Source organism: Denticeps clupeoides, chromosome 1, assembly GCF_900700375.1.
Source record: "Denticeps clupeoides chromosome 1, fDenClu1.1, whole genome shotgun sequence".
NCBI lineage: Eukaryota > Metazoa > Chordata > Actinopteri > Clupeiformes > Denticipitidae > Denticeps > Denticeps clupeoides.
In genome coordinates, this window is record NC_041707.1 from 7,532,046 (window position 1) to 7,541,273 (window position 9,228).

General features: G+C 48.8%; 1 pseudogene; it reads right to left on the bottom strand.

Annotated features, from left to right (window-relative positions):
- Positions 1-6,821, bottom strand: part of LOC114794944 (thrombospondin-1-like) — a 7,238-nt pseudogene extending 417 nt beyond the window's left edge.
- Positions 6,822-9,228: the final 2,407 nt, after the last annotated feature.

Consider the following 9,228-nt stretch of genomic DNA (forward strand, 5'->3'; position numbering starts at 1 on the left):
TCAGACAATTGATCATCAGGCTATTATCTTGGCTTGTGCTGCTCACCTGTCCCTCGGTGTCTCCAGTATGCCACAGGGCGTTTCTCAAGTGCTCTCCAGGGCCTGTGGTCGAGTTCACCACTTTGATGGACAGCCCGGAGTAGCCCTGTGCTCTGGTTGGAGTGTGGGACCAGTAGGTCTGTGTGATCTGCTTCCACATCACTACGTAGAAACGAGCACTGGACTGGTAGCCAAACACAAAGCCAGCGTAGTCATCATCACGGTCGGTGTTGATGAAGAAGGTCCCACTGAAGTCCACAGCGTTAAATTCATCATAACCTGGACCATAGAAACAAAAATGTGTAAAGAACAATTTCTCGATAAACCAGTGGAAATCTATCCAGACTGTGTGTTTATGTAACTCACCAACAGCAATGCCAGGATCGCAGTTGACGGTCTGTACCAACTCTTTGCCCTGGTGGCGTACGACCCAGTTAGGATCAATCTGAGAAGTGCCCTTGGGGTCCAGTGGAACCATCTGAAACCTGCGGAAGTCGGTCTCACTGATGGCAAAGTTCTCAGGGCAGACATCGTCAATGTCAGGTACGTTGTCCTGGTCAAAGTCATCCTTGCAGGCGTCACCCCTCCATCACCTTAAACAAAATTCAAACCAATGCAGAAAAGTTTTATTTCCTTCATTTCTGCACATCCGTAGCATTTTCTACAATCCTCTGTCGCACAGCATCTGAGAGAATGGAAATACATTTATACTCACCATCAGAGTCTAACTGATCAGGGTTAAAGGCAAGTCTGCAGTTGTCTTTGTCATCCGGAATGCCGTCGTTGTCATCGTCATGGTCACAAGCATCCCCTTTGCCGTCTTTGTCGTGGTCAGCCTGGTTCGCGTTGGGTATGTATGGGCAGTTGTCCAGGTTGTTTTGGTGACCATCCTCATCAATGTCTTGGTTGCTGTCACACTTGTCACCCACGCGATCTGAGTCAGAGTCAAACTGTAGGAGTAGAGAAATGAATGAGGCTTTTCTGTGGGATTCTTAACACACAATGACCCTCTGCTTCCTGTGGCTCCATTTCATGAATTTTCTGAATTCATATATGCCCCCCATGAGACATCCAGTCATTCTGAAAACCACCGTCTGTTTCTGACAGAATGCCATTGACCTCACCTGATCAGGATTGTGTTCAAGAGGGCAGTTGTCACAGTGGTCTCCAACGCCATCCCTGTCAGTATCCCTCTGGTCAACATTGTAGACATAGGGGCAGTTGTCGTTCTCATTCAGCACACCTGCCAAAAAACGCAATTGCAGGTTAATTTACCGAAATACAAATTCGCCACCACATGATCACCAACAGAAAGCAGAGCCGGTCTAATATCTCACCATCGCCATCGATGTCTACAGCACAAGCATCTCCTTCTCCATTGTTGTCTGTGTCAGTTTGATCAGGGTTGCTTTCATATGGACAGTTATCGCAGAGGTTGCCGACATCATCGCGGTCATCATCATACTGCCCCGGGTTGAAGATGAACTGACAGTTTCCTATAAAACAAGAACAACAACAGAGTCTAGTATTTCAAGGCTGCACATTTTTGGACCAAACATACTTCTAGAAGTAAAGAAAGATCTGTAGATCAGATTTTTCGAATAAAAGAGATCACCGCTGATCTTCTATGCCATGAAATCTGGGTTTAAAGGCTGTAACTCCATGAAGGAATGCAAGATTTGGCTGCAGGACACTTTGTGCCATGGGGTTTCTTTAAAAATGTTCCAATGTAATGAATTATGGGTGTGCAGCCACACCAGCCTTCTGGCCATACACCCTTGAGAAACATTTTTATGCTCACTTGGTCACATTTGCACTCTCTCCCGGTTTAGCATGCACAGGCAGGCTTGTAGCTCAGAGGGAATACTGCTAGTCTCACTTTTATTACTGCAAAGGTTTAAAATACGAAAATCTGAAAGCCCAACATGAAAGAAATCATTCATGGCCTACCCTGTCATCTGGAATCCCATCATTGTCATCATCACCATCACAAGCATCTCCAACGCCATCTTTGTCATAGTCTTCTGGCCAGAATTTGGAAGGTTGGGACAATTGTCCTGGAAACGAAGATACATTTGTTAGAAGTCAATTACATGTCCTGAATATATCCATACATGGTCTTATTGTGTAGTAATTGTTACCTTCTTGCAGTGGTAGGTGGCATTGGCAACGCAAAGGAGGTCTTTATTGGGCCAGCCATCCAAGTCGGTGTCCTCGCCGCAGATGTGGCCGTTGCCGGCGTAGCCAGGCTTGCATTCACAACGGTACATGGCGTCTAAGAAGATGCCCAGGTAGATGCAGTTGGCATGCCTGTTCAGTCATGGGGCCATCCAAACAGGGGTTGCGTGGCTCGCAGACCTACAAAAGAACGGATGGCGTGAAGGTGAGGCTTGGCTGTTCCTGCTTTTTAAATCAAGACCTAAATCAAGTCAGGCTTCAAATCATGCAAGCCCTCCATAGCAACAACTCTGCTATACGATCTTCATGTGTTTGGACAGGCAGTGCTCTGCTTGCCTGTTTTTTGGCTGTGCCTCCTCCACTCCACGGCCATAGGGCTGCGGGCCAGAGTAACGCGGCGGGGCAGGCAGTTGTATCCGGGCTCTGTGTTCTCACAGCGGTGGACTCCGTTGAGCACGAAGCAGGCGTCGGGGACCACTTTGCACTGCGGAGACAATGAATTTAGGAGTTGGAGAGGGCCGCTCGCCGCCGTCCGCGCGTGCCTCGGGGACTTTGCCCGACCACGTTACCTCGTCGATGTCCTTGCAGTTGATTCCGTCCCCGCTGTAGCCTTGCGGGCACTCGCCGCACTTCCAGGAGCCATCAGGGAAACTGGTGCACTTTGTCCCAGCAAGCAAGGATTGGACAAACAGCCATCTAAAAAAGGACACTTGTTAATCAACCAGTCTACCCACAACAACTTCAATAAACTCAAAGAGACATATGAAGAAAGGTTTACCAATAGGACAGTCCTGCTTGTTGCACAGCTGGGTGTCTTTGGCTTTGCCCACACACTCCTTCCCTCCATGTTTTGGAGCAGGATCGTTACAGAGGCGGTTCCTCATCTGCACTCCTCCACCACACGTAACAGGACAGGCATTCCACGGAGACCACGGTCCCCAGCCTCCGTCCACTAAGAAAAGGACGAGGTTTGCGAACGTCAGCCATTGCAGCCAGGCATTGCTGGACGTGCTGCCGTGGTTCACATCCTCCTTACCTGGACAAGCGGGCTGCACGCACTTCTTTGTTTCCCTGCCGACGCCATCGCAGACTTTTCCACCCATCTGGGGAGTGGGTGAGTTGCAGAGACGGATGTGGGTGCTGACGCCCTCGCCGCATGTGACAGAGCAGGAGGACCAGGGTGACCAGTGGCTCCATCCTCCATCTTGCTTAACTGTGAACAGCAAGCACATGGTGTTATTGTCAAAAGCTGCCAGTGGTCCCAGGATATTAAAGATTGCCCGATGGCCCGGGGACTCACAGCGCTTGTCGCACTCCTGAAGGAAGCAGTCACGAGTCTGCACAGACGAGCCCTCACAGTTGTTGGTGATGCGGTCGCAGGAGCGTCCGCGCGTCTGGGTGCCTCTGCCGCAGGTGACCGAGCACTGCGTCCATTCGGACCACGGTGACCACCCCGCCTCTTCTTGTCCACTGGAAAAGGCAAACCGTTTCCTATGAGCTCCTCTGCCCCACAACAGAGTTTCGGCATGACTAAAGAACATCCACGGCAGCGCTTACGTTCTCCACAGCGAGGGCAGCACTGGCCTTCAGGCACCGTGGCGTTGAGGCAGGGCACAAGCGGGCAGGAGATCCTGCGGCATACAGTGGCGGAGTTCTGTGGAAAGGAATGTAGGGAGTCAGACCAGTGATTTAGGCTTTGACGGCTCGGCTCTGGTGCCAATGCGGCTTTTACACAAAAGACAGAAGTCCTGCCAGTGGTAATTGCTTCTAATTGCATTATGCGGCCTTCAGAGAAAAACACCTACGTCGAGCTGCAAGAATAGGATGACCAGAGGGAAGCAGTCGGGGGGAAAAAAAGTAGGACAAAAGGAAGCGCAGGAAATTGCAGGGTGGGGAGCATGGCACGACCTGTGGCTCAGCATCCAGTGCGAAGCTCTGACATTTTCCAGAAACCGCCTCCAATAAACACCACCTCCTAACACGACTAGATTCCTGAAAGCTGGCCAACTAGATAGCGCTCCCCTTCCCCTTCCGCGATCCCTGCTCGCTCTTCTTCCTGGACGAGTCGGTTCCTCCCCGCTGCCTTAGCTGAACTTCAGTCTTTCCCCAAATTAGAGGCGCCTTTAACGGTGCCACCTCATTTCCAATTCATCGCAGCAGCCTGCACCCCTCTTAACCGACTTGGTTGGCCCGTAAAGGTGCCCGTAAAGATAGCCTGGGCATGCGTACCTGGCATGTGCACTCTGTGCAGGCGTCCACGGTCCACTCGTCCTTGTCCTTGTAAACAATGCCGTTGTGAAGGCAGATGCCACTGTGGAACTTCATGGTGGTCCTGATGAGCTGGTTGTCCTTGGTCTGGTGACGCAGTTCAAATGTACATATGAGCATTTAGCAGACACGGCGGCAGTGGCAGCATTGCCGTTTCTCTGATGTATTCAAGCTTATAGGGTGGTAGTAGCCTAGTGTGTCGGTTCAAATCACTCTTACTACCATCGTGTCCCAGAGCAAGACACTTGACCCTGAGTGTCTCCAGAGGACTGTCCCTGTAACTACTGATTGTAATGTGCTGTGATAATTCAAATGTTTCTTTTTGTAAAATGTATTATATGGCAATTAATGCAGCAAGGAGAGTAAAAAGTAGGGGCCTGGGTGGCCCTTGTCTCTGTGGCCAGGGGCATGCCGGCCTGCAGCAGCCATGAATCACTCCTCATTTTTAATTACTCGTGGTGCGGTTTCCACACGAAATGACCGCAAGCATTTCATTTTTCTCTATCCACATGAGGCTTGTTACTGCTCTGGCGTGTGAAGTGCAACTGGCAGGAAATGCTCTTCGAGGGGTCAAGCGACCGGAGCTCACGGGATGGGTTCGTAACAGGAGGATGAAGGAGGCAAGGGCGCATATGGTTTCTTTTCTTACCACTTCACGGAGCTCGTTGGACAACTGTTTAACGACCAGGCCCAGTCCCTTGACCTCTTTAAACATGCTGGCCAGATCCTCACAGGAGAAGCCACAGACCCCCTGGACGTCTGCACATGGACAGACATATATTTTTTTAGACTGCGTCCACAAATCTGTTTTAGAAACTGCCAGAGGCCCGAAACCTGAGACTCACCTTTGGTTTGTGTCCAGTGAAGTCGGTGCGAATGGCCGGGCTGGATCCGTTCACCGTGTTGTCCAGAGCCACGATGTCAGTTAAGGTGGCTGCAGGGGTGAAGATGCGTCATTATGGAGGCATGTTTCAACTGTGCATCATGTTAGGCAGGTTGCATGCACTTCTGTGCACTTACTGCTGCTTTGGCATCCCATGTTGCGCAGGATCGCATCCAGACTTGTTCCAAAAACGAAACGTACATTTTGAAGTACGCCCTGAAGATGAGATTAAATACATTCAGAATCAGGGAAAAATTCTGCAAACACATATATTATATTTACTTAGTAAGGAATAGTTACCATGAACCTGTCCTTCCCCGACCCCTTCCCGATACGCAGACTTGCGATGTCGGTGACCTCCTGGCTGAGGATTCTGTGGATGGACGCATCCAGCTCGGCAGTGTTCACGTCCTCGCAGCCCACGAAGAGCTGTGCACGGTCCTCCTGCACGAACAGAGTGATGTTCTTCCAGCTGCCGCTGGACAGAAATGTCTCTTCGATGGACACCACCTGCTGCTTATTGCTGGTGGTGTAAACCAAATCCAGGCTGTTGGTTTTGCCATTGGAGATGATCTCAAATATTGGTCCCGAGCCGTCTTTCTTCTCCACGGTCAGGAGGCTGCCGCGGGTCTTCTTGGCTTGCTTGAAGGTGGCCAGGAAGAGGAAGCCCCTCTCCGCCTGGATGGAATCGATCATGTCCCTGAAGGAGCTCTCAGGAACCGAGGGGATCAGGTTTGGATTTAAGATCTTGTAGGCTGGGCTGTTGGGATCGGGCCCTTTGACTAAACCCACGCCGTGGTGTTTGTTCGGGACGTGCGCCAGTTCAAAAAGGTCGTAAATACTGTTATCCTCACGACTTTCTGTGGATCGAGGGACCAGAGGAGCTCATTACTAAACATGATTCAAGTATTGATCTCTGCATCCTGGTGCAGTGGCCACTCAGGACCCATACTGAAAAATCCAAGATCCAGCCACACCACACAATGCAAATGCGATTTATTCTCGACGACACCACATTCCTATAATTACCAGAGATTTTTTATTTTATTACTATTATTTTACACAGTGTTGCCCTCACGCTTCACGGCTCTTAGGTCACAGACAGAGACCGAACTTTTCTCCATCTCACCTGCCAGCCTCATCCCCTGACAGGTCCACAGCATCAAGACTAAAACCAGGCCGGTCAACATCATCCTGACTCTGCCCAGGCGTCTGAGATCTGAGGAATAAAACGCATCATGAAGCATTCTATAAAAAAACAAAAAAAAAAGGGCTGAAGAACGAACAAACACTTACCTCTTTAAAAAATGCCGATCCTAGTAAAAACAGAAGCAAAAAAACTAAATATAGGGGGGAAAAAAATCCTTTGCAGAGGAATTAGCGCAGATTCTCCCTTCTTTGGTTCGAGTCCCTCTCTGTTCTATGAATAAATACTTATTTTAACTAGAACGCAAAAAAATAGTAATAATAATAATAATGATGATAATAAAATAAAGTATGAGCCGCTTGCGGGCGAATCTGCACTCCCGGTCGGCGGCGGCCCGGCGCTATTTAAGCGTTTCGGGAACATTCCTGAGCCCCCGGCTCCTCCAATCAGCGGCCGGAGGGACGAGCGCGTCTCCTGACGTCACAGCTCGCGCGGGTAATATGCCAGGAGGGGGGGGGGTCGCATTCCGTACATGGATTTCCATCACCGGAGAAATATTTAATAGTTGGCTCGCCTACCAAAATGGGACTTCCTGTCTGGTGAAGTCTACAAGGCCATAAAACGCAGAAAATCGTACTTTTTTTATGTTTTTTTTGGGGGCCCCGTTTAAAAATACCAGTCTTGAAATATGGAAACATCTCCTCCCAATTTTCCACTAATATATTTCGTTATTACTCGCCGATTCTAATGCAGACTGATTGGAGCAAATTGTCGTGACTTCAGTCTCCCTCTAGAGGTCCTTCCACGATTTATTTCCGATGTGCGCACAACACACACAGCCCACTGTTTCTGATACATAATGCTTTTTAATAATACATAATGCTTTTTCATTTTTGCCACTTTTTGATGGGCCTTGTGCAATCGCTGTGACAATGACCTAGAAATGCCTGGCCAAGGCGTGTGAGGTTTCTGGCAATGTTGTGCAGAACTGTAGGTACCTTCAAAGCGCCACTGGCCTGGGCCGAGCGCTCCAAATGACCTGCTCTCGGTGGCCCGGCAGCGTTCCGGGAAATATGCTCAACTAGTCCAGATGTTTTCCCTGGACCTGCAGCGTTCCAAAAATAGCCTGGTTTGGTGAAGTTGGCAGCGCTGTCAAATCTTCAGACCGAATGCACACACTTTATCAGTGCCGTAGATTAAAAAATGCAATTTTTTTTCAGTGGATGATGTGTGACTTACAGCATTGTGAATTAACTGGTCGAAGGTGCCGAAACCCTGCCAGATCATGTCAGATCATTCATCTGCTCTGGATGCATTTCTGTGAAAAGGGAAGAGTTCTCTTTATCCAAACAACCGCTTATATGTCACTTTAGTCCAAACAGGGTACTTAATCAAAAAGTTGAATGGAATGGAACGTGATTTATATTTAACATGGTCATGGCCAATGGGTCGATATTTCAAAAGTGTGCAGGGGAAGAGGAAAAAAAACGGTGATTTCCAGATCATTGATTAATGGTGAACCTGACAGAACAAGGTCAAGGGGACGGGAATTTGTTAGCCCCTGGAAACATTGAGGATTGACTGGAAGACACCTCCCGACGTCTCCCGAGGGTCTACCGAGACTTTGGCCTCAAAAAATGTCTCGGCTTGTGAAGGTATCAAGACGAGTATGGATACATATAATAATATATGTATTTTCTAACAACCATAGTAATATGTTTCTAATACATAATGCTGATCAGTGTTTTTATTTTATTAGTGATATTGTGTTATTGTTCTGATATTTATGGGTTTTTTTTCATGTCATTCGGTATGCATTCCAGTTGCACCCCTTAATTGAGTCAGGAGGGACTGTATAGGACCTTCCGGTAATTAATGACTTCTCCTTTTATTTGAATAGATTCAGTATTAGTCAGCCGCAGCGGCGTGCCCGTCTTGTTTGGAACTGTGATCTGAGAGGGATGCCCGGGCAAAGATGCAGATTCTTGGGCTTGGGCCCTGCCGGTGGTGCCGATCTGCCATTGCTTGGGAAAACCTGCACCAGCAGGTGAAATCCTCCCTCTCTCCACCCCGAGGCTTGGAATCATTGCGCCACGATGAGTCACTTAACACGCATTAGCGCCCGCACCGCCTCTTCGGCCAGATTCCTGTCTCGGCCCCGGAGGTATACATTTTGTGCGCCTGCCTCAGGCGGATTCTAGCGGAATAAGTTTGGGTCGAAGAGTCAGCGGTATTTTGATTAGCTGCTCTGGCATTTGTCCACTTTACTGTTTCCTTTGTGCCCTGATCGCCTGGGCTGGCAGCCCTGGACAGTGTGATGCTTTTCCGAACGGCTGTGACGACACTGTGACTATAATGTCTTAAGTAAAAATGTCTTAAGTAAATACTTCCACCTATCATGTCTGGAAAAATCTCCGCTGCTTACATCTGTGGGAATGTAGAGCATAAATAATAGAGCAAAGCCAAAGTCTCCCTACACATGTATACAGACGTTCATTATTCCTCCAAGGGACATAAACCCCAGTTTTGTTTGACCAGTGGGACACGTTTCTGCTCCAAAAATGAAGGCCCGCCAAACCCCAGGATTCGGGAACCACCCACCATGACCGGAAGATTTCAATTTATAGGGCTTTGTTACCAGAACGGGTTCCTGTAAGCCATGTTCTGCTCTTACTCATCGAGAAGAAGCCAAAACCCAGTAATGGATTTGAAC